The sequence below is a fragment of the Phycodurus eques genome, chromosome 3, assembly GCF_024500275.1.
Source record: "Phycodurus eques isolate BA_2022a chromosome 3, UOR_Pequ_1.1, whole genome shotgun sequence".
NCBI lineage: Eukaryota > Metazoa > Chordata > Actinopteri > Syngnathiformes > Syngnathidae > Phycodurus > Phycodurus eques.
In genome coordinates this window covers 16,305,080-16,329,245 of record NC_084527.1, presented here as the reverse complement: position 1 = coordinate 16,329,245, position 24,166 = coordinate 16,305,080, and the positions used below count along the sequence as shown (strand labels likewise).

The 24,166-nt window shown below is 41.8% G+C and overlaps 1 protein-coding gene across 1 annotated transcript in view; it reads right to left on the bottom strand.

Moving 5' to 3' along the window:
• Window positions 1–12,218, bottom strand: part of rhobtb4 (Rho related BTB domain containing 4) — a 54,580-nt gene extending 42,362 nt beyond the window's left edge. The window contains exons 1-2 of the mRNA XM_061672258.1: window positions 12,111–12,218; window positions 11,567–11,663 (exon numbers count right to left, since the gene is read on the bottom strand). The gene's annotated coding sequence lies outside the window, so the exon portion shown is untranslated. The remainder of the gene's footprint in view (window positions 1–11,566; window positions 11,664–12,110) is intronic.
• Window positions 12,219–24,166: the final 11,948 nt, after the last annotated feature.

The window sequence follows — 24,166 nt, the reverse complement described above, 5'->3', positions numbered from 1 at the left end:
TCCAATTTAGCCTCATTCCCTTGTGCTAAAATCTATCATTCGTCAGGCTTTGACTTGAAGTGTGTGTCTGCCTCTATTTAGACATTGCTCACACGTACAGAAATAGCGAGGAGAGAAAGGAAGGGAGGGAACGAGCGTGAGTGTAAAAGCAAAAATTTCATACCGTGACACAGATGGACAAATCACATTACAGCGAGCTGAGGCTTTGCAGGAAGTTGCTGCTTTGTGTTAACTTCAAATAGCCTCATAGCATGTTGTTTATCCACCTGTGTTGTTTGTTCCTCACATTGTAATTCTGATAAGCAAAAAATAAATACATAAATAAATAAATAGAGGTATTCCCCAAAGAGAAGACGAGAGAGACCAATACCCCAATGGCACTTTTAATTTGATCTAACAAAGTTTTGAGAGGGTGTTTAATATTGGAATTTCGAGAGCCAGGCAGGGACCTCGTACAGTAATCCCTTTGCAAGGTTGGGGGGGGGGGGGACACTAATTTTAGAGATATGTAGTGATATTCAATCTGCTGTACCAGGACATGCAGAATATGATTAAACACACAAGCATATCTACGCACAGTAGGTGTCCAAAAATAGAGTGATGGAAAAATCTATACTGGTGTCCGGTTATATCCGTTCTACTGCTGCGTGCACTGTGGCCTGTTCAAACAACTGGCATACTACAAACAGTCCGTGCGACTGCATGTCATTCACTGGCCTCGCTGCACCACGTAAGGCTTAAAGTATCCGAGTAAGGTCAATGGTCAAGTGAGTAGAGGCTCTCTGGGATGGTGCATGATCCAAGCTAATCCACTAGCGAACAGAGGTCACTCAGACCATACACAAAGTACACCACTTTATGTCAAGATAACATGCACAATTTTTGTGTGCAATTTTGAGTCCAAATATGCTGCAAGTTATATCCCACCTGCAAAATTGATCATTGCATCAAGAGCAACGTAATAGGCAATAAAAATAAGGAAATAACAATAATAGGGCCTAACAACACAGAGATTTAGGCTTTATGTGACTCATGTTGAAAATCCATTAGCATTAAGTAGCCCTCGGTTCATAAATTGGAATAATGCTGATGATATGAATTATTAATGGTAAAATGAGAGCGTGAGGGACAGGGAGATAGACAAAGACTATTCTATTCATTTAAAGACCTGGTAAACCAAAAATAAATATGTCTTGTAAATTTGACAGAACACAGAGAAGAGCGTTGTTAACTACTGTGCCAAATCTGAATAATTGAAAAAAAATAAATGGAAAAAAAACCACGCCCCGCTCAACTGGGTAACTATCAATCCAATTTCATGACTGTAGATAGCAGTTTATACATGCACTAGAAGCGATGGTAGCATAGGTGACGTCAGTTCACGTGAGGAGGCTCACCTTCAAATTTGAATATTTATATTTTATTTATATATATGGACTACAATCATTAAATAAGCACACAAGCCAACTCGCACAGATTGTGACTGCCGACCGGATGGATGCCTATTGTTGTGTGTCATGGATTTTAACACATGCATCGCATTACGTTTGAATTTCATTACGTTTGAATTTCATTAGACTGTGCAGGCATTTCCTGAACAAAAACTGTGCAGTTTATTTTACATGCAGCTCCGTAAAGTACACGTCATAAAAGAGACTAAATATGTCCACATGGGCTGAAAGTGGCAAACCAAACTGCGTCGGTGAGTCAGTTTCACATTCCATGTGGGATAAGAACCACAGAGACAAATAGTGACTAAGATCATGACATAGCTTACTTAAAATTTCCACACTGCATCCAATCCTGCTCTATCAGATTCTTCCATATGTGTGTGTGTGTGTGTGTGTGTGTGTGTGTGTGTGTGTGTGTGTATGCGCGCGTATTGGCGAGACAGAGGGTGTCAGCCAATTTGCATTGGCTGCAGTGATGGTTGACTTTCTAGAACTTCCTCCCATCTCCTGACTGCATCTCTGGAGCCCAGCCACAGTAATCTTTGGGTTCTTCTTTGCCTCTCTCATCAAGGCTCTTCTCCCCCGATTACTCAGTTTGGCCGGACGGCCTGCAGGGCAGAAAACCAACATATTCGATTCCCTCAGGCGGCACTGCATCAAAAACCGACATCAATGTGGAAAGGACATCACCGCATGGGCCCAGGAACACTTCAGAAAACCAATGTCAGTAAATATAGTATGGCGCTACATCCGTAAGTGCAACTTGAAACTCTACTATGCAAAGCAAAAGCCATTTATCAACAACACCCAGAAACGCTGCCGGCTTCTCTGGGCCCGAGCTCATCTAAGATGGACTGATGCAAAGTGGAAAAGTGTTCTGTGGTCCGACGAGTCCCCATTTCAAATTGTTTTGGGAAATTGTGGACTTCGTGTCCTCCGGGCCAAAGAGGAAAAGAACCATCCGGACTGTAATGGACGTGAAGTTCAAAAGCCAGCATCTGTGATGGTACAGGTAACTTACACATCTGTGAAGGCACCATTAATGCTGAAAAGGTACATACAGGTTTTGGAGAAACATATGCTGCCATACAAGCAACATCTTTTTCATGGACGTCCCTGCTTATTTCAGCAAAACAATGCCAAACCACATTCTGCACGTTTTACAACAGCGTGGCTCCGTAGTAAAAGAGTGCGGGTACTAGACTGGCCTGCCTGCAGTCCAGACCTGTCTCCCATTGAAAATGTGCGGCGCATTATGAAGCATAAAACACGACAACGGTGACCCTGGACTGTTGAACAGCTGTACATCAAGCAAGAATGGGAAATAATTCCACCTACAAAGCTTCAACAATTAGTGTCCTCAGTTCCCAAATGTTTATTGAACGTTGTCAAAAGAAAAGGTGATCTAACAGAGTGGTAAACATGACCCTGTCCCAGCTTTTTTGGAACGTGTTGCAGCCATAAAATTCTAAGTTAATGATTATTTGCTAAAAACAATCAAGTTTATCAGTTTGAACATTAAATATCTTGTCTTTGTAGTGTATTCAATTAAATATAGGTTGAACATGATTTTAAAATCATTGTATTCTGTTTTTATGTTTAACACAACGTATCAACTTCATTGGAATTGGGGTTGTATACAGGCGTGTGGCTTTCCTAATCAAGCCCAATCAGTAAAATCAAACACAGCTGGACTCCAATGAAGGTGTAGAACCATCTCAAGGATGATCAGAAGAAATGGACAGCACCAGAGTTAAATATGTCTCACAGCAAAGGGTATGAATACTTATGGCTGTGTAATATTTCAATTTGTCTTTTTAATAAATCTGCAAAAATTTCAACAATTCCGTTTTTTTCCTGTCAATATGGGGTTCTGTGTACATTAATGAGGAAATAATTTACTTAAATTATTTTAGAAAATGGCTACAAAATAAAGTGACAAATTACGCGGGTCTGAATACTTTCCGTACCCACTGTAGACTGACATGGCACTGCCAAGAGGCTGAAATTTCATTGGACAAAATGTAATAAACATTCACAAAAAAATGGAAACAGTGCAGCCAAGAGAAACACTACAAAATTAATATGAGACTGTTGGTAATGAACTAAAACAATTGAATTTGAAAAAAATATTAGCATTTATGTTGTAAATGAGTCACTGATGGTGTAGTGGTGCATTCGCCTGACTTCGGAACAGATCCCACTCAGTGACGGTCTGAATGTGAGTGCGAGTGGTTGTCCGTGTCTGTATATGACCTGCGACTGACTGGTGACCAGTTCAGGGTGTAGTCTGCCTTTTGCCCGAAGTCAGCTGGGACAAGCAACTGAACAGGGTAAGCAGTATTGAGAATAGATGGATGGATGTAAATGTAGTTCAGTGCTTCTGCTAATGATAATAACCTAGTTTGCGCAGAAGTATAAGAATACACACGGTTACTGATGCACTTACTGGCTTTCAAAAAAACTTTCAAACTCCTCTTATTCAGGGGAAAGACCAGAGATTTGGAGCCCAATGAAAATATTTGACTTTGGGCCCTACCATTTCAAGACTGGAAATTGAAAATACTATTTTCTACGGACCATGAGAATAATCACCACCCTTCTCCCCCTTACAGCACCCCCGCTCCGATATAAGCCTTGGGAGTGTGTGATGTCGATGAAGGTTCTAACTGTGGATTTCCATTTTTCAATTCTTGCAAGCCAGTGATGATGGTGTGTAATACAATTGGAGATTATTGTCATTGTGGGGAAAGCAAGTGATTTAATGGGCAAATAAGATATGACAACTCACTGGAAGACAGAGAAACACACACAGACTACATTGGTAAACACAGGAACTGCCATATGGTTCTGTCTGATCATACAAACAAGGGAAGTGGTCATTGTGTGGTTTAGTCTGAGACTAACACCCACCTGTTCAACCACAAATTGATAACAATACATGACAAAAGCCTGAGAAGATTCAGATCTCACAGTAAGACATGAATGTAGTCTCAGTTTGGAGCATATATACATTCAGACATCAGGGCCAAGAAGATCAGCTTTCAGGCCTGAACGAGATGAGCAGATGCTCAAGAAGGAAACACCCCGGGACTGAATGCTGTGCTTTGTGTACCCAATCTTGCACTGTAACACACTGCAAAACTACAAACTGTGACCAAGTAACTGATGAAACAACAATAATGGAGGAGATGGATAGCTGTTGGCCTTGATAAGGAGACAAAGTTAAGTTAAGAGTAAAGCAAGAAAATGGACGACGGCATCAAAGTGGAGAGACTGTAGAGTACAATACTGCAACATCCTGAGCTAGAGCACAGCTACAGATACACCTTCACATACAACAATTCAAGCATAAAAATCCAGCCCAACTTCCTCAGCTGCAAATTTAGCTGACCCTGTCCCACCTCGGGTTTTGTTTATTCATCATTTGAAGCTGAGCAATGTCAAAGCCAAAGCAGACGTCTCTACTGGTGGCAGTTTGTACAGTACAAACTTGGTTATCAATAAAATTTACGAACCAGCGAGGCCACCTTTCATGTTGTGTTAGCACTGATGTTAACGTTACTGTTGTCCGCTATGCTACATAGACACTATTGGTAAAATGTTCCCCAATCACATGGTTTCAAGAGAACAAGCTTTAAATTGTGAATAAAGTGGATCAATCCAGCTGCGCCCAACGTCTGGCCCGAGAATCTTGCCCTCTTTCACCACATTCTATCAACAGGTGAAGTTGTGTAATATGCTCCTCTGTCATTACAGGTCCCCCTCCTCTTTCTCTGGACCTGGCTCAGCGGACGTGCAGCTAACGCACCCTGTGGGTTTTCTTATCTCCCCTTGGCCACTTGGTTCTGGCCAGCCCTGCCCTCGCCTGTCTTCACTGTGGACACCTTCTTATCCTCATCTCTCGACACACACAGCTCGATACTGCATGAGCTGTTAATGGAGTGATCTGTACATGTAAGCACAATCCAGAGCAGCAGAGGCCTATAGTACCACAAGTTTTCTCACACAAGTCCGAAAGTCAGATGAATGATCTGAGGTGTAAGAAGATTTAACCCTTACATACTGTTTATTTTACATGCACACAGTATTTTGCCTGTCAATTTTGACACATGTACACTGTATTTCTCGGGTCAATTTTGTATTACTGTATTCTCATTATAGAAGTCTATCAAATTATGCATTCCATATCTTTTCCAAATGTATTGCTAACCTGTCTGACTTTAATTCCAGGACCTCGCTAATGCTGTGAACTTTGGCACTTGTTCCGTAGTTCTGAATTTACAATGTGTGCAGAAAAAACATAAATCCCCCCAAAATAAGACTCCGTTGTAATTTTAGGCTTGTTTTTTGATGACATATTTGACCTTCTAACAAATTTTGGCCCACTCACATTGAGGTCCAAAACGGAGGACGAGGACATTTCCTTATTAAACTAGTACGTGTTCTGCAGCATAATTCTTGCTTATATTGAAAGTCTGGATGTTTTTTCGAGACAATGACTGAAAATAGTAAGGTTAGATACATTTGAGTCGGCTTGTTTTAAAATCGATCGCTCTATTACTTAAATACATTTTAAAAATATCTGCCTGTATACATTGGTTTTGTCATCTCATCGTTTCATTTATTGAATCACTCGAGACTGTGGTGATCAGGCCCATCTGGCCCATCCCCTCCACCCGCAAGGAGCTGCAACGCTTCATGGGTTTCGTGAACTTCTACTGCCGGTTCATACGAGACTACAGCAAAGTGGCGGGTCCTCTCACTAGCCTCACCTCTTACAAATCCTTCTTTTGCTGGACACTGGCTACTTCCCTTGCCTTCAAACGCCTCAAGAAATTGTTCAGCAGTGCCCCGGTTCAAAAACACCCAAAACCCTCCAACAGTTTGTTGTAGAGGTTGACACCTCGGACACCGGATCCGAGGCCATCCCCTCCCAGCGGGACCCCAGAACCCAAAAACTCCACCCCTGTGCCTTCTTTTCTCACCGCCTGTCACCCTCTGAGTGGAACTACGACGTAGGAAACCGTGAGCTACTAGCAGTCGTGCTTGCCTTGCAAGAGTGGTGGCACTGGTTGAGGTGCCCTCTCTCGCCTCCATTCACTTCCCTCCAGCTCTGTGGAACCTGACCCAATCCTTCCCTCCTCCTGCTTTGTTGGGGCCCCCACTTGGGAGATTGAATGGGTGGTTGAGGAGCCAACCGGACCCCAAGGCCGGACCCTTACCCATCCCGAGCCAGCCCTGGTCCCACATCGCCCTGGACTTCGTTACCGCCCTTCCCCCCTCTGAAGGTAGCACTGTCATTCTTACCATCATAGATTGTTTCTTTAAGTTTGTTCACTACATGCCCCTTCCTAAGTTTCCTTCGGCTCTCGAGACCGCTGACCTTCTTGTCCTCTACGTGTTCAAGTTTCAAGAAATACCCATGGACATTGTCTCTGACCAAGGCCCCCAGGTCTCCTCCCAGGTTTGGAAGTAGTTTTATAAGGCAGTGGGTGCAGCAGCCACCCTGTCTTCAGGGTACCATCCACAGACCAATGGCCAGACAGAGAGACTGCTCTTCAATGTGTTGCCGCACACAATTCCGCCTCCTGGAGCACCGTTCTCCCGTGGGTCGAATATGCCCGCAACTTCACCAGCTCCGCCACAGGTATCTCTGCCTTCATGGCAAGGTTTTCAACCCCTTCTGTTTATGGAGCAGGAGCATCCTGTGGCGGTTCCTTCGGTGAGGGAGCACCGGCGATGCATTCGGACAATATGGAGGAGCGTCAGGGCAGCTCTCACTCATTAGGTTCAAAAGAACAAGCGGTTGGCTGATCTCCATCGCTCCCCTACACCTGAGTACAAGGTGGGTCAGATGGTGTGGCTCTCCTCCCAGGAACTCACTCTGCAGACTGAGTCACGTAAGCTCACACCACGCTTCATTGGACCTTTTCCTATTACCAAGTTCATCAACCCTCCATCTGTACAGTTAAAGTGACCACAGTCTCTCAAGATCCATCCCACGTTTCATGTATCGCTGCTCAAGCCCATCTCCGCCAGTGTTCTCAGTCCTTCAGGATTGAGAGGGTTATGGTCGGGAGGTACATTCCTGGATTTCGCGTAAGCTCATCCTGGATGACTGATTTTTATGCGACTCATCTGTGGAAGCTTGGGAGGATGCCAGGGGGTGTCCGTTGAAGGGGGGGGGTACTGTGGTTATCACCACTCTGGAGCCTCCTCTGCAGAGCATGGGAGGCGCACTGTTCCGCTCTCCCCCTCCCTCTCCAGCACTGATCACCTCCTCGCCTGCGCCCCATCAGCACTGATCACAGCCTGCACTTAAGCCTGGCAGTCCCAGTGTTCCAGCGCCAGAGTATTCCCGCACCTCCGTGGTACAACCGCCGACTCGTTGCTTGAGTATCGCTTGTTGAAGAAAGTTATTTAACTACCAGTGCCTGCCAGTGTCCACCACACTGCCAAGCTTACTTATCTCCTCACTCGTCAGCCTCCAGCATTCTCCTGCTCCCACGGACCACCCTCACGCCTCTGGATTCTAGATCTCACACAGCTCACAATCAGGTGGGTAGTAATGCCCTAAATTTACTCAAGTAACATTTTTGATAAACTGTACTTGTCAGAGTACTTTAAATACACTTTTTACTTTTACTGGAGTATTTATGTGAAGAAGGATTGATACTTTTACTGCGTTACAATGATCGACATGCCGTTCGCTACTTTTATTTATCCATTCTTGCGTGTGCGCCTCTACTTTTAGACTCCATCTTTGACTTCCACATAGAGCGCCCGTTGCGCGAATCCAACATGATCACGAATGTAATTTGACTCCCAAGTCACCAATCAGATGACACAAGGCAGTCACACGACCCCGCACGTAGCCTTCGCGAGCCAATCATAATGACTCATTTTGGGAGGGGGGGGAAACAGCTGCGCGAGTGTTTACTTTACAGACTCCAAAAACCCAACAGCTTTGTCATGAAAAAAAAAATAAAAAAATCAGAAGTTACTCACACGTTACTCTTGGGTAGTTTTTTCATTGAGTAATTTCTTACTCAAGTAAATATTTGGATGATTACTTTTTACTTGAGTCATATTATTCTAAAGTAACAGTACTCTTACTTGAGTACAATATTTGGCTACTCTACCCACCTCTGCTCAAAATAAAACCCCTTCCCAGGACTTCTTCTGTCTCAGTCTGATTTTGGGTCCAATCTTTGGTTTCAAACCATAACAAAGACCTTTTAAAAAGAGTTTCGGAAGATGACAAGACACACCTTTGTGAAGTATTACAGCCTTTTTGTATGGTCAGTGCCGTCGTGTGACAGTGGCTAACTTTGATGGGCATGGCTGGCTAGCGCCGTGTTTGAACCTTTTTAATCAATGACACCATAATTAATTAGTGATTCTTTAGCATATTAAATACTGTATGTGATGGAACATAACTTTGGGGTGTTGTATATAATAGTAATATTAGGTAATACACCAACTTGAATAAAGCAGTGTTTGGAAACTCAAGATTTTATTTTTATTAATTTCCTTAGAAGTTGTCAGTTTGGAGGTGGGTGGATTGCGCCCGACAGCGACGTTATATAAAATATGATTAAATACTGTCATTTTATATAATAGTACATTCCATTGTTTACATTATTTCCAAATTTAGTCTCCAGTTCCATTGGTGACGTCACACAGCATATTGATTTTGGCGATGAAAAATGTGTTTCCAGGGGCAATTAATTATTTACCGATTGCTCCAGAATGGAGGACTACTGCTATTGGAAATGATTGTCAGTTACACTTTCTTGAGTAAAAAAAAAATAAAAAAAATTTAAATACATACATGTGAAATATAGGCCATCTGACTGCTATAGGTCCTTTAATGGATGATTTATCCTTAATCAACGTGTCAGAGAGAGAAGGGAAAGTATATTTTTGTAGGGACTTGCTTATGCAGGTGCAGATCTCACGCCTGTGTCAAGGAACACTCTGACCTGTGACTTACGTTCCTTAGTATGTATGATCATTCTTATGCTGTTTTACGCTTTCACTGTTTTTTGAAATTCCCGCATGACTGGTCAAAGACCAACAGGTACATGTTTCTGTGGGAAACGTTTGTATAAGTAGTGGAAACACAGACAGTTCTCTGGACTATTTGAAGCTCTCTCTTGAACACCGATACCACTGTCCTGTAAAAAAATTGACACATTTATGACATGCACAGTTTCACCTAAATTTCATTTTAATAGACATGGGTCAAATCTGAGCCGGTCCAGCTTCAGTTTACACTAACGTTAGCCTTTTTTTAATATCTTAAATTTTATGTATTTTGGGTCGCTTTAGGAAATGTCATCAAATTTCAGGGTGAAGGAATGACATTTGTGGTTTTTTTCTTTAATTGATGGAAAATGTCAAAATGGGTTACATTTTACAGCATATGTAAAGCTTAATCCCCATTTGTTTGGATGTGTCTATGCCCATGTGTAATCTAGCAGTTGACACCCTCCGCCTCCTCTCCCATCTTTGTCCTCCTCCATCTCATTCCCACAAAATTCATTGCTCCTTGTAATTTGACCTCAGCCAAAACTCGCTTTGCTTATGCATGCTTCTTCCCTCAATTATGCTCATCTCTTTAACGTCCCCCATTGCTGAATCTGTGCTCATCGACAGTCTTTTTAAAAACTATGCAACCAGTGAGAGGGAGGTGCCAACGACCAAGCACAATAACTTGCTTCTCTCCCTCTCTCTTTATTCACTCAGCACTATGTTCTCCCACTGCAAAACTTTCCCAAGAGGATAAACATCATGTGGTTCTGGGAAGAGGATCTCATGTTGTGCAACGTCTTTGTTATTTCTTCTCTTTATGTGCAAATGTCCTGCATCTAGTGACCCTGCTTTTGACTTTGAATCGTTTGTCCTTGCATACATGCATTCACACACATACAAAAACAGCCTCCTGAACCTATTGCACTACTGCACATTGACAGGCCTCACCCTGAAGGAAGAATGGTTCAAATTCCACAGCTGACACAAAAACACAGGCGCGAGACGGAATGGAGGAACTGATGTCAACTTCATCCGACCAGCATACCACCACCACCCCTCTCCATCTGTTCTCTGCTCAGGTTGAGATACAGAAAAACCTCTCATGTTTAACGCCCTTAAGGTCGAACAATTTGGATTTTGAACAATAAAAGAAAAAAAACCACACAAAACTTAAGCAAACAATCCACAAGATGTCAGTGTACCGTCGGCTCTCATTGGCTTTTATTTGAAACACTTTCCAAAACAAGGAGCAACCTCAAGATGGGGCGTTAGGCGAACAGGAGTTTGAAAGAACACAAAAGAAGAAAAAAAAAAAAAGACGATAAGACCATAGGTTATGTAATCAAAGCAGAATTCACAATTCTAGCAGTAAGTAATACATGCTATCGCTTCAAAATTTGATATTAAGATTTTTTTTTTGACAAGTCAAACAATATTGAAAACAAGTCAAACAATATAGTGACAACCCCACTTACAGTCAAGAGGTTGACCAGTGTGCAGAAATGAATTGTATTCGACTTTAGAAATTCCACCCCCCAGTACACCCCACAACCCAAAGTGCGAAAGATACGAGGACGCACTTTTTTATTCTTTTTTTTTTTTAAATCTTCTCTACGATTTTTTCCCCTCACATCTTATTTCATATGCACTACATAAAAGCTTGCACAATAACTCAGAAACAAAGTAACTCATCTATGTGAATCATGCACAGCAAGTCAGACGTAAGACGAACTTTGTTGCTGCGATGTTCAGTTTAGACTAAATAAAACCCTTGAGGGGCACTCAGACATATTTAGTCAGTTGCTTCAAGTGACACACCCACCACCAAAGTTTGATGAAATACGTATTCTTTTTGTTATCTAAAACACAATTCTTGATCACGATTCATGAGCACTATAACGCTGCATACACGTATAGAACTGATGTTTTGTTAAGTGTTCTCCCCCCAAGCGGTGCACGAGCCAAACCGTTACGCAACTCCCACCCGCCCTCTGCAAAGTTCTGCTGCGTACACGAACTCAATAACAAGTTGTTACAAAAAAAAATACAAAATAAAAGAACCAAAAGATTCCTACCTTTCAAAAGATAGCCACCTCGCGGAATCTTTCGCGTCTCTTTCTCCTCGACGTCCACTTACAGTTTACCACCACCCGGCTGCTCTTCTGCCTCTCCCTGCAAGCCACACAGGTGCAATAATGATGATGATGATATCGAATCAGAACGTTTTATCCATTTGTCAACTAAGAGGAGACCTTCTTTAGTTAATCAGTTGAAAAAAAAAAAAAGAAAGAAAACAGACGCAAGTATGATATCTTGTTTGTCTCCAGACAAACACCCCCCACTCAGTCCAACCCTATTGTGCACGCATGGATCTCCGTCCGGGTTGGTGTGGTCCTGATGCGAGTTTTTATGCCCACGTCTGTTGTGTTTCATCTACAAAGCAGACAAGCTGGAAAGTGGACACACGCCGCCACTGTTTCTTAGTGTTTAAATACGCATATGTTGTTAAATAAACAGTTATCTTTTCCCAGTTACCCTGAACGCATCTGATCACAAGCTGCGACAAAGTCAGTACGTCGTTCTACAGTGCGCGCGTGTGCGTGCGTCCTCTCTCCTCACCGAGTTAAAAGTCCTTGCTGTGGGGAATGAATTCCTCCTCTCCTGCGCTCCGTGCCCTCTCTCCACGGTGGTCGCGCCCACTTATGTTGATGTTCCACTCCGGGCCAGCCTTCAGCAGCAGCCTCATTTCTCGTGTGCTCAGAGCCACACCCATTCATTCATAAAGTGAAGAGCGTGCCAGCCGGTGCTTGTGCATGCGCGTGTGCACGTATACGTACAACAGCTGACACCGAATCACATCATATCTTGTAAATGTCATGTACTATTAAGAAATCCTGCACAATGTCATGTGATTAATTCAATTAGTATGGTACAATGGAGTAAAACCAACAACATACATAGATAAATTAACATCTCGCCAATAATTTATCTTTGTAATATCAGAATTTGTGATCGTACAGCTCTTGCATTGGATTTTATAAGATTGTGCAGGTGCACCATACCTGTATAATGAAATGACTACAGTGAGCACATATAGTAAACATTTCAATCTATTAAAGCTGTGACCTTTTCAATGGGTGTCCTAGTGTTCGCAATATCCCTTTAGCGCTACAATACAGTTGCAGACAATTACATCATCTATGCAAGTGTCATCTACACTCATGAACCCAATGAGAAACAGCTTTGATTTGTTATTCAGACAATTCGTGGTGAGATATAGAGCAAAAAGCTCATTGGGAAAGTGGATAAAAAGTAATAGAAATGTATATATACCTCATGTTTAATATCTTCACATTCGTATTTGGGCTAAGTCTTAGCAATGGCTGAAGGTCGATCAGAATAAACAAAGTTGACAATGTTTGCGTTTATCTTTTAACATCAGGCGACTTAACGCGTTTCCATAACTCCTGTCCTTCCAAGCGTTGAAACAGTTGCTGTCTCAAGAAGGGAACGGAGCAACGTGCCCAGGCTTGCTCTCATATCAGTGTGCATCCACCAGGTTCGAGGCAATGATCATCAAGCGGTGCAGCCGCAAGCATGTGGACGGAACACTTTGATCATTAATAAAGACCATTGGCGGAAACGCCGGACAACTGGGAGTTCAGTTTCTTACACTTCAAGTTTGGGGTGTGGGGGGGGGGGAACTAAATCAACATTACAGTAGTCTATAGGTATTCCCAATTCACTGAAGGTCATAAGAGTATGCGCGCATCCCTCCTCGATGTACACAGGAGTAATGCACCTTTATCTGAAAATGTCTTAGGCAGCACTTTTCTATGCCATGCCACTATTGATGTAGCAATAAGGGCACAATAGGTCCATAATGGAGGGTGTCCACATGTACACATAAACCAGATTCTCGATCAGTCTCTCTTCTAAGTGGGCAAACTGCTGATCCCATGGGTGTGAATGGTTGCATCAGCAGAATGACAAAAAACAAACAGTTGGCGATTACACAGCGCCTTTACCATAGACACAACACAATATTGACACACACAAAGCAGCGATCTCGGTCTCGTTTGGATCACTTTCACTTATGCACGTGAGGAGCCAAAGCGGTGTTTGACACCAGCCATTGAGCCGCCACAATGACACACGTTCGGGAGCTGGGCGGCCACAATGAGCCTCTATTTGCCTCGGAGCCTCCGTTATTCTTTCTGATCGCTGGAACAAAGCGTGTGACAAAAGTTCCAATTGAGCTTGAACAATTGCTCACAAAGCAGCCAGTGACTTGGTGTCTGTGGCCCTCTTTGCCAATTGTACATCATGGTCAGTGTGTCACAGTACACTGACAACACGTGCAGTCATCAGTCAGTGATGCTTCTCACAGTCCTGAGAAGTTTTAATATACCCGTTTTGATCATGGAATTTCGATCGTTTTTTTTTTTAATAACACATTTGCATGGGATTCACCTGTTTCTGTGGGTAAAGGATTTTAAGAAAAAACGCAGCGATCTACAACGAAAATATAGGAGCAAAGAACTATCTTAATTTGGATTCACCCTTCAAATATTCACCTCCTGCATATTTGTTCTTTAAAACTAAGAATTTTGAATGCATAACTAAATGTCGTCAAATTCAGATCACAGGGAAAACTGAAAAAGAAATTGGATGGGTTTCACCAAGATCATGTCCACCCCTCCAAGAATGTTTTAGGCTCTCAGCTAAGAAGTCTGAGCATAATACTGTATTGCAAATAACCAAACAAACTTGAATGACACTCAGTAGAGGACCAAATAATTCCAAATAGAAGCTCATCATGCTCCTGTTTAACAATGCAGCGTCTGTAATTTTGCCTTGTACGAGAAACAGAAACAGAGCAGGGAGCAGTCGTGTTAAAGATAGTTTTAATAAAGTTGTTATGCTGTTAACAAGAGCAAAAAAAAAACAAAGTAATAGAAAACCATCCGAAAAGGCTTGTGTTTGGAGATGTGCTCGCTGCATGTGGCACATGCAAAGATCCGCTACAGTAATTAACAAGTGCAATTGGAAACTAAGTACTGCCTCCACGAGTGAAAATCTTTACGGGCACTCGCTTTTTTCATCACACTCTTGGCTAGTAGTTGCCCTCGCCTTGTTGCAACCCCTCGCTCAAACCCCAGTTGTCATGGTGACAGAAGCTGTACAGGAGGGCAGGGTGAGCAGTCTCATTTGCATGAGACAGAACCACCCCTCGAAACTGAATGATTTCAACTAGGGTGGTCCAAGTCGAAGCCTTTATCCGTTGTGTGCATCGACTGAAGAATGTCAAGAGACCTTTTAGTAAGACACCTGGGAACTGTTTTAAATTACAAAAAAAGAAGAAAAAAAATGCCCGCAACTGAGGACAAGCAGTATAAAAAAAAATGGATGCATGTTTCCAAGTCAAAAATGACTGACTAAAATTATATCTTCAACTAACAGCAAACCTGCGTTGTGTGCAAAATAGGGTGGTGATCACAGAGATGATTCAAAAAATTTGACATTTCCTCCCAATCTGCAAAAATAAATAAATAAATAAAATGAAATGGTATGGTATTTGATCATGGTTTTCTATGTAAACAGTTTCATCTCAATACTGGGAAACTTGTTCTGATGTTAGAAGTAAAAACTAAACTGTAAATGTTGGAGACAATGTTTCATGCCAGTTCTGTAGGTGACAGTATGATGAAGCCCGCTCGGATGAGTGGCGAAACATCTAAGACAACCAGAACAGTCCAGTTGTGATCGATTCAATGCCCTGAGAATGAAATGACCTGGATGAATGAAAATATTCACAGGCATGTAGGTGTCAGTAATGTGCATTATCCATGACAATTCCCCCCAAAATTATGGTGAAGATGTTGCAGATGCTCTATGGAATCAATTCCTTAAAGGAAAACCAAACATTCTTGCAAACACTAAGACCAAAATTTGCTGGGTTCTTCCTTGGTTTATGTTTCAACCTTCCACACATTTAGGTGGAAACCGGATAAACATTTTTTTTGTCCAAATCAAAAAACACACAAAAGCAAACAAATAGAGCAACACGATTTAAAAAAAAGAGATTGTATCAAAAGAAGAAAACTTGTGGTGCTCACCAATAAAGATCATCAGGGAAAATAAGTGTATTGATTTGATTACTGCAAAGCAGGGGAGTGGACGACTGAAAGATGACATCTGCCTCACAGTTCAGAGGTCATGGGATCAGGCCTTCCGAGATGGAGTTTTAATCTTCTCCCCATGGGTTTTCTCCGGGTATTCCGGTTTCCTCTCACATTGCAAATACATGCATGGTAGGTTGAATACCCTAAATTAATTGTCCGTGGGTGTGAATGGTTGTTTTTCCAGTTCAGGTTGCACTACGCCTCGCCTCCAAAGTCAGCTGGGATAGGCTCCAGCGCATCTCCTCTTCATCCTTGACGTATCTAGACATTCACATGGTGTTGGCGCCTCAAAAGAAGTGGTGTGCTGTAGGATCAGGTGTCTGTTTGGCGGGCTGGACAATGATCAGAAGAAAGATGACTTACATCTTTCTCCAAGAGAAACTGTCTGTCTGTCAAAATTCATCAAGAGGTAACCATTCACGCTCCCGCCCAGATTGCGGACCCGGCCTCTTTGGCCCGCTAACGGGCCGCCTGTGTCCCTGTTTGGCGTGACTGAGGTGCTATGAATAGACGCTGGTGTACCGTCAGTGCTGGGCATTGGCACGTGTGTCTCATGTCAGCACGACCACAGCGCAGCACTCCTGACTGGTGTCGCTGCACTGGCAGCACATTGGTGTTGCCATGGAAACACGAATGAGCACATCTACCCCTGCCCTGACATCCGTTGGTTGTTGTTCTCAAGAAAAGAATTTATTTCCCCTTTCTACAATTTTGTGTCAATCCAGTCATTTCAGGTAAAGTGAAAGTGTGTCTTCTGCCCCTCCAACAAATCACTCTCTCTTTCCCCGTGTGTGGTGTGGGAGAGACTAATGGAGAGGTGTGTGGGTCACCGCCTAATTGACAAAAGGCCGTAGCCTTCACAGGACAAAATGAGCAGATTGCAGTGTTTGTACTTCTGCTCCATTTACCAATTTGTGTCTGATCACATAGAATTTACTCTGCACTGATGGGCAGGCATGCAACCATATGGCAGGCCAGGTAGGAAGTTAACAAAATGAACAAAAAACAAAAGGCAGACGGTACTCTTCAGCTCCATCCCTGGCCTGTTATTTTTTTTTTTTTTGTCATTCATCACCTGAGAGCATGTGATCAATATAGAGTTGCAAGAAAAAGTATGTGGACCCTTTGGAATGACCTGGATTTCTGCATAAATTGGTCATAAAATGTGATCTGATCTCTTCCAACTGGTTGAGCCTCCTCTGGCAGCAATAACCTCAACCTAATGTTTCCTGGAATTTTGGAAAATTCCTTCTTACAAAATTATTTCAGTTCAGCAATATTCTTGGGATGTCTGGTGTGAATCACTGACACAGCATCTTAAACAGGCTGAGGTCAGGACTCTTATTGGAACACTCTAGAAGGCATTCAGTTGTTGATTTACTTTTGTCCTTTGGATTGTTCTTCTGTTGCATCACCCATCAGCTGTTAAGATACAACTGGCCAACAGTTTGGGATTTACTTCTCCTGCAAAATCTCTTGATAAACTCGAGACATTTTTTTCCCCTGTCAATGCTAGCGATGCGTCCAGCTCCTGAGTTAAGAAAAACTGTCTCAAACTATGATGCGCTCTCCGCCATACTTCACAGCTGGGATGAGGTTTTGATGGTGGTGATTATGTGCCATTTTTTTTATCCACACATAGCATTGTGCGTCCCGTCCCACCTAAAAAAAAAAAAACAAAAACAAAAAAAAAAACAATTTTGGTTTCATTTGTTTCTTCTGATAACTTTAAACCTGTAGCAATCTCTTTTTGGACAGCAGTGTCCTCCAATGACATCCATTCTTGTTTTATGTTATACTTACCGTAGATTTGTCAACAGAGGTGTTAGCATGTGCCAGAGAGTTCCGTCTTTAGTCTTTAGCCAACACTTGAGGAATATTCTACACCTCATGGAACATTATGTGGCTTGCTCTTGCAGTCATAATTAGGCGAAGGTCATTCGTAAGGAGAGTAGCAACAGTGCTGTGCTTTCTCCATTCATAGACAATCAGTCTCACCTTGCACTGATAAATTCCAAGGCTTTTAGAGATACTTTTGTGACAATTTCCAGCTTCATGCAAAAATTCTCAATCGTAAGGATCAGTTTGATTAAAGGTAACTCCACCCAAATCATTTGGCCATCTTCAAAAATAGTAGATATGAGCATGGATGTGTACGGTGGATACATTTGTCTATGCATGACTGACAGAACAGCGGGGGAATGTGGGAAAGAATATTCAGCAGTTTTTATTTCACCATTCGTCTGAACACTTAAAACTACAACAAAATAAATTGAATGTATTTTTAACGCCATGTTTGATAGCATAAATTAATACAAATATTGAAAGTGAAAATGTGAGATTCTCATTTGATATTGATGCTTGATGAGTATTTTTAAAATGTGCATATTTGTGGAAATCACGTAACTCTTAGTAGGCCTACATTAACAAAATTAGTAGGACTTCCTAAAAAAAATAGAATAAAATAAGTAATCCACAGACATTTTTCAAATATGGCTGGCTGGTATGACTACAACTTTTATGGAGTGTGTGTTGGGGGACGTTTTTGGAACGTATCATTGCGGGGATGGCACATGGACAGAGAGCTTGTGCAGGATGAATGAGGCTCATATTGCTGGAAAGTACTTCAGTTTGTGTGCACATTATAGTGTTTGAAATTTTGCAGGTTTTCTTAGTAAACGCAGACATTGGCTGGTATTCTTAGAATTTCCCACGCAAAAAAGTATGGGAATTGCATTTATCTGTCAAAATTACATATTTAGCGGGAAAAAAAACATTACTTACCTTTTTCTGGAGCATTGTTTAACAAGTCCAAACAAACCTTGCCACATTTCATCACGTTTGAACTCTGCATACAGTCCATTACCACCACTCACTTGCTGACAAAAACGCGCCTTGATACTGGCATGCATACTAAGGGTGCAACGGAGACCATCTGCTAACGGTTTTACTTTGCAGCAGTTACAGAGTTTTCCATTTATTTCTTACCACAGATGCAAGCACAGTTGTTTTATCCCAAGATGATTCTATATCATATTTTGCCGCTAGCCACTCTCCTATTGGTGAACTGGATAATTGGTGTGATGTCTCTGCAGTGTTGTGTGTCCTGTTCATAGCTGTCATAGTGTATGCAGAGGTGCATGTCAGAGTGAGCCGCCGAAACACCCCAAGAATGTCTTTAAAAAGATCAGTAGAACAAAGAAGACATAATTAAATCCGTGCCAGAGATGTTTTTGACTTCCTATAACACCCTGAAGAGGCCAATGTATATCACTCATATTAGCAGCCTCACTTGATTGACAACTCACAGTCATAAAGGCTTGCAGTATAATGCTGTTATTGTGGCTATCCACTCGATTTTGAGGCTCATGAACTTTCCCTTTGCACGCTGCTGAAAATGAGAGTTTAGAGCGAATTAAAAGTGATAATGTTTTGTTGGAATATCTGAACTTTACATGCTTTTGATGTCCGAGAACAGACAATAGTAAGTGATTAATAAAAATAGAAGCACACCACAATACACCCCTAACATGTTCATATTGTCTTAATTTATGAGAATCTCTGTCACTCACTCTTACACACAGAGAGGGGGAGAGAAAGGGAGGGAGAGGAGAAAAGGAGAGAGAGAGCGAGAGAGAGAGAGAGGGTGGGGGTTGGAGACAATTGAATCTGGCTTGATTGAGTGTACGGGTCTGGAACATGAATCCATCAACATTTCAGTGGTGCCATGCACATATGGCTAAATAAACATTAAGGCCTAAGCACACCCTGTACACTGGCTAACGTCAGCACATCCACGTCAAACAGTGCCCAGTGCTAGGCAACAATGCCATCCCAGATGGCAGGCTCTGATGGTTATTTTACTCTAATCTAATGCACTTAAGTTCCATTTCCTACCCATGCCGCCTAAATGACGCAACAGGGAATATACAGTCAGTCTACAACTATTTGGACAATGTCGGTTTGAAATTAAGGAGTTTTTGAAGGCAAAAAAAAAAAGAAAGAAAAGTGGACTGTCTTCTGTGATGTCAGTGGCCTAATCTCAACTCAGCACAGCATGTATATATCCATCCATCCATCCATTTTCTGAGCCGCTTCTCCTGAGGCGTGCTGGAGCCTATCCCAGCTATCAACGGGCAGGTGGTGGGGTACACCCTGAACTGGTTGCCAGCCAATCGCAAAGCATATATATCTATATATATATATACATAAATATATATATATATATATATATATATAGGTAGTTTCAGATAATGATCACTTGTGAGAATTCCTACCTTTAATAATGGAGTGGCCTATAGACTGAATGAGTTTGGTAATGTATACAGAACAGCACTCACATTTGCTTCAAGCCTGTCTTCTGCTTTTCATCGTCCATTTGTACAGTATGTAATCCAGGTGCACAAACTGCTTTAGTAAGAAACAGGTATTTCACAAAGCATTATAAAGTTAACGATTCTCAGCGTCTTTGTAACATGATTTGGACAGTTGAGGCTTTATCATACACTTGGCCGCAATGATCATGGTCTGTCAGGTTAAAACTACTTCTTTCCCAATTTCACAATCTATCTTTCACAAGTAAGAGGGAGCTGCTTAGCTGTTTGTTTTTATCAGTGAGCTGGTCCATCTATGGCAGCAGACTGGAGGGGCTTTAGGCACTTCATCCCCCATGGTGAGGCTCTATCCCAGCAGGCTTAGCAACACAGGCCCAGCTGCTGCCATGAGAATGCACGGGCATGGGATAAACTGCTCACTCTTCAGCACGATAATGAAGTTTAACATACAAACATGCATGCATCTACCACATTTTCTGACATACTATATAGCATAAAGTCATCCCATACTTAAGCTGTCAGTGTGCTACATTTGGAAAAACAGGTTTTCTCCACACTTGAAACCCGTTTTGTTGCAAAATAATTTTTTTTTTTTTTTTTTTTTGAGCCTTTGTGAAACTTTTACTTCTTTCTGTTGACATTTGAGTAGAAGGCCAATACAGTGATACCTCCAAGTTCTGGTCAACCACTGCCTTTTGGGGATTTTGAAATAATAGTTCTCAAAGTATGTATACTCTTGTGTAGGATCAAACGGTCACCCTCACGAAACATTTTTCAACTTTACAGGCAATGTTCAACACTTTATGAAACTTTTTGTCTTTAATTATTCACTGATATACAAGTGTGCATCACAGCGAGGATTGCCGAAGGGGAGTAAACTTTTTAACATTTCTGACTGTTTTGGCCTACAAGTGTAAAAACAAGTTCCATCCATTAATTTTCTGTACTGCTTATCCTCACCAAGGTCACGGGCGTGCTGGTGCCTATCCCAACTAACCATAGCAATAGTAAAATCTACTCACCACTAACTCTGAAGCTGCTGTGATAATCATTCAGCTGCTTTTGCTTGGGAGTAGTCTCTTCATGTAGATATTGTACGGTTATCATGCTTGTATTTTACTGAGCAGCCAGGACAGACTGGTAGTGTCTTTGTACATGCTTCTGCCTTTGACTCCCAGCCTTACACTGGAGCCCTCCGTTGCAACCACAAACACAAAATATTGCGGGGTTAATTGTTTTATGTTCACAAAGGGGAAATCAACTTTCAAGTTCTTGTACTGTATGATGTCATGCATAACAGGTGTTCAACCTTTGAAGTCATTAGCAACTTAGGGTATATCTTGGTCAAATTCCAAATTGTATAACCTTCAGGGGCATTTGAATTTAGAGTTTTCACTGTATATTTTGTCGAACCAATTGGAGAGAACTTTTCTGTACTTTTGTCTTAATCAGACCCAATGAAACAGAAAGGCCAGTCCCAGAATTTTTCTATAGACTAAAAACATTTGCATCATCAAAACATTAATATATGAAACAAGAGATTAAAATTATGGCTTTTATTTCTTATATCCACCCATCCATTTTCTGAGCCGCTTCTCCTCACTAGGGTGTACTGGAGCCTATCCCATCTATCATCGGGCAGAAGGCGGGGTACACCCTGAACTGGTTGCCAGCCAATCGCAGGGCACATATAAACAAACAAGCATTTGCACTCACATTCACCGATTGAACCCCGGTCCTCAGAACTGTGAGGCAGACGCTCTAACCAGTCGTCCACCGTGCCACTATCTCTTCTATAAGCCGCTATCTCATCTATAAAAGTTTTATATTTACATCTGGACCCAATACAAAAGTAAACAGGAAAGAAAATACTACCTTCTGTCTGAACGCACTCATTTTTCCTTTCTTCTGTAACAAAGCATTACAGCGAACAAGTTTTACAAAACAAGCCTACTCAAATGTATCAAACCTCTCTATTTTCACTCGTTACTGACTAAAAAAAAACATCCAGACTTTCAATATAGGTGACCATTATATTGCAAAACACGTAGTTTAATAGGGAAATGTCCTTGTCCTCCGTCGGTGATGTCAGCAGGCTCACGCAGGTTTGGACCTCAATGTGGGTAGGACAAACTCTGGCAGAAAATCAAACATATCAACAAAAAACAAGCCTAAAGTTACTACTGAGTCTATTTTGGGGTGATTTTCTTTTCTGCAGACATTGTTTTTAAGAGCAGAACTATAGAATAAGTGCCAATGTTCACAGCATTAGAGAGGTCCTTAAGGGGTAACCAACAAGAAAACCGGAGACCTGTCTATGAAAAACAAAAAACTGTGAAGGTGAGAGACGATGGAAACTCCATCCGGGCCAGTCCACCAACATTGGTCAGAGAAATAATTTGGAATGTTGTGAAGAAGGAAGAAACATTTGGTGTGCTAGGTAACAGACATGTCAAATGCGAGAGCTGTAAATAAAGACCCTAAAACAACTGTTGATGACATCAGTTCCAGATGGCAGGTGTGAATGTTCATAATCTACTGTTTTCACAAGACTTCATACACAAAAAGTACAGAGGCTGCGCTAGAAGGTGCAGAGCACTAATTTACAGTCAGGCCACACTGGAATTTGCCAAAAGAGTACAGAATGAGACTCATTTGTGAGATAGTTATGATAGTTTTAGGGACTGATGAGGCAAACATTAATCTTTCCCAAAGTGGCCAAAGGGTATTACTTTGAGAAAGAAAGGGTCTTCTCATAATCCCAAATTTACAAGATCATGCAAGGCAATGTCATGGCTTGGGTTTCTATGGCTTCTTCTGGGATGGGCTCACTAATTGTCATCAATGCATCACAGCAAAACAAACTAAAAGACTATAGAAATATTTTAACAAAGAAAAATGCAACTAAACTGATTGGGTTATCCTTCACCATACAGCAAGCTAATAACTCAAAAGCACACTGCCAAAACAACAAAGGTATTCATTAGGATGAGGTTTTAGACTGGCCGAGTCAATCTGCACACTTAAACCTTAAGAGTGAAAAATGCAAAGGTTTGGATGATGTCAATGGGACACAAGCTTGATTCAATTATTACAAGCACCGGATTTAAAACAAAAAAATAATTCACGTCAATCTATTGTATGTCTATCTGTTCCAATACCTTTCTTCCCCTAAAATACTGTGTGTCTTTACAAATAATGCTATCTTTGAAGTGGTGTATCAACTCCAGATGTAAATAACTGGAAATAAGTTTCTTTCAAATTAATCTGTTGATGTAAATCCCAAATGTTTTCAGTTTACTGCAAAAATAATGTGTGTCACTAGTTCTATAGTTCCAGAGGGACTGTGTATAAGCAAAGTAGCATATGTTCACTGCACTTCATGTTCTAATCTCTCCTCTTTGTGTGCTCAGCTGGAACAGCCAAGAGTCAACAAGTATTGCAGAGGTGGCCCCAGGCTTGGGAAGAAGGACCAGAGTGTCACGCAGTGTTATTGACTGACCCAATGAAGACAAAATCCTGATGTTTGTCGCTGCATTTTCTGAGAAGTGACATCACTGTCCCATCTTTTACTTTAAAAGCCTTTGTTTGGCAAGGTCCAATTGCTCCCTGCGCCATCAACCCATCTTTTATTTCATCAGTTGCTTTTCAGAAATCTCTCCCTATGTGTATTGTACTGTTCCAGAAAGTTATGTAACATCAGCGTCTGTGTCAATGGGGACCTCATTTTAGCCATCAGCTGTTCTGCTGTTCCTGTCCCCCAAACCCAGTACACATCAGTCGACTGGGAGGTGTGACACAACACAACCTATTAAAATGTATCGACTCCACTCGGCACACGTCCACCATTTACGTGGCCCGGGCATCCGCATCGACCCCACAGTCAGCTGGCACCTCGCAAATTTACGTTACATAACATGTCATGAATGGGTGGCTTCAAAAAGTCTTGTCACTTGATGTTATGTGATCAGTGTTGACTGAAAAACTGAAAAAAAAAAAAAAAAAAAAAAAAGACTACATCTCCGGGATTTATTTTAGCCACAGACCGACAAACAGCATACAATTCCTCCCTGACCTGATTCCTCTGATCTCGTCACGATAAGGTGGACGGATTACCGTGATACCTCGCCGCATGATAGGAGTAAAAATAAAAATT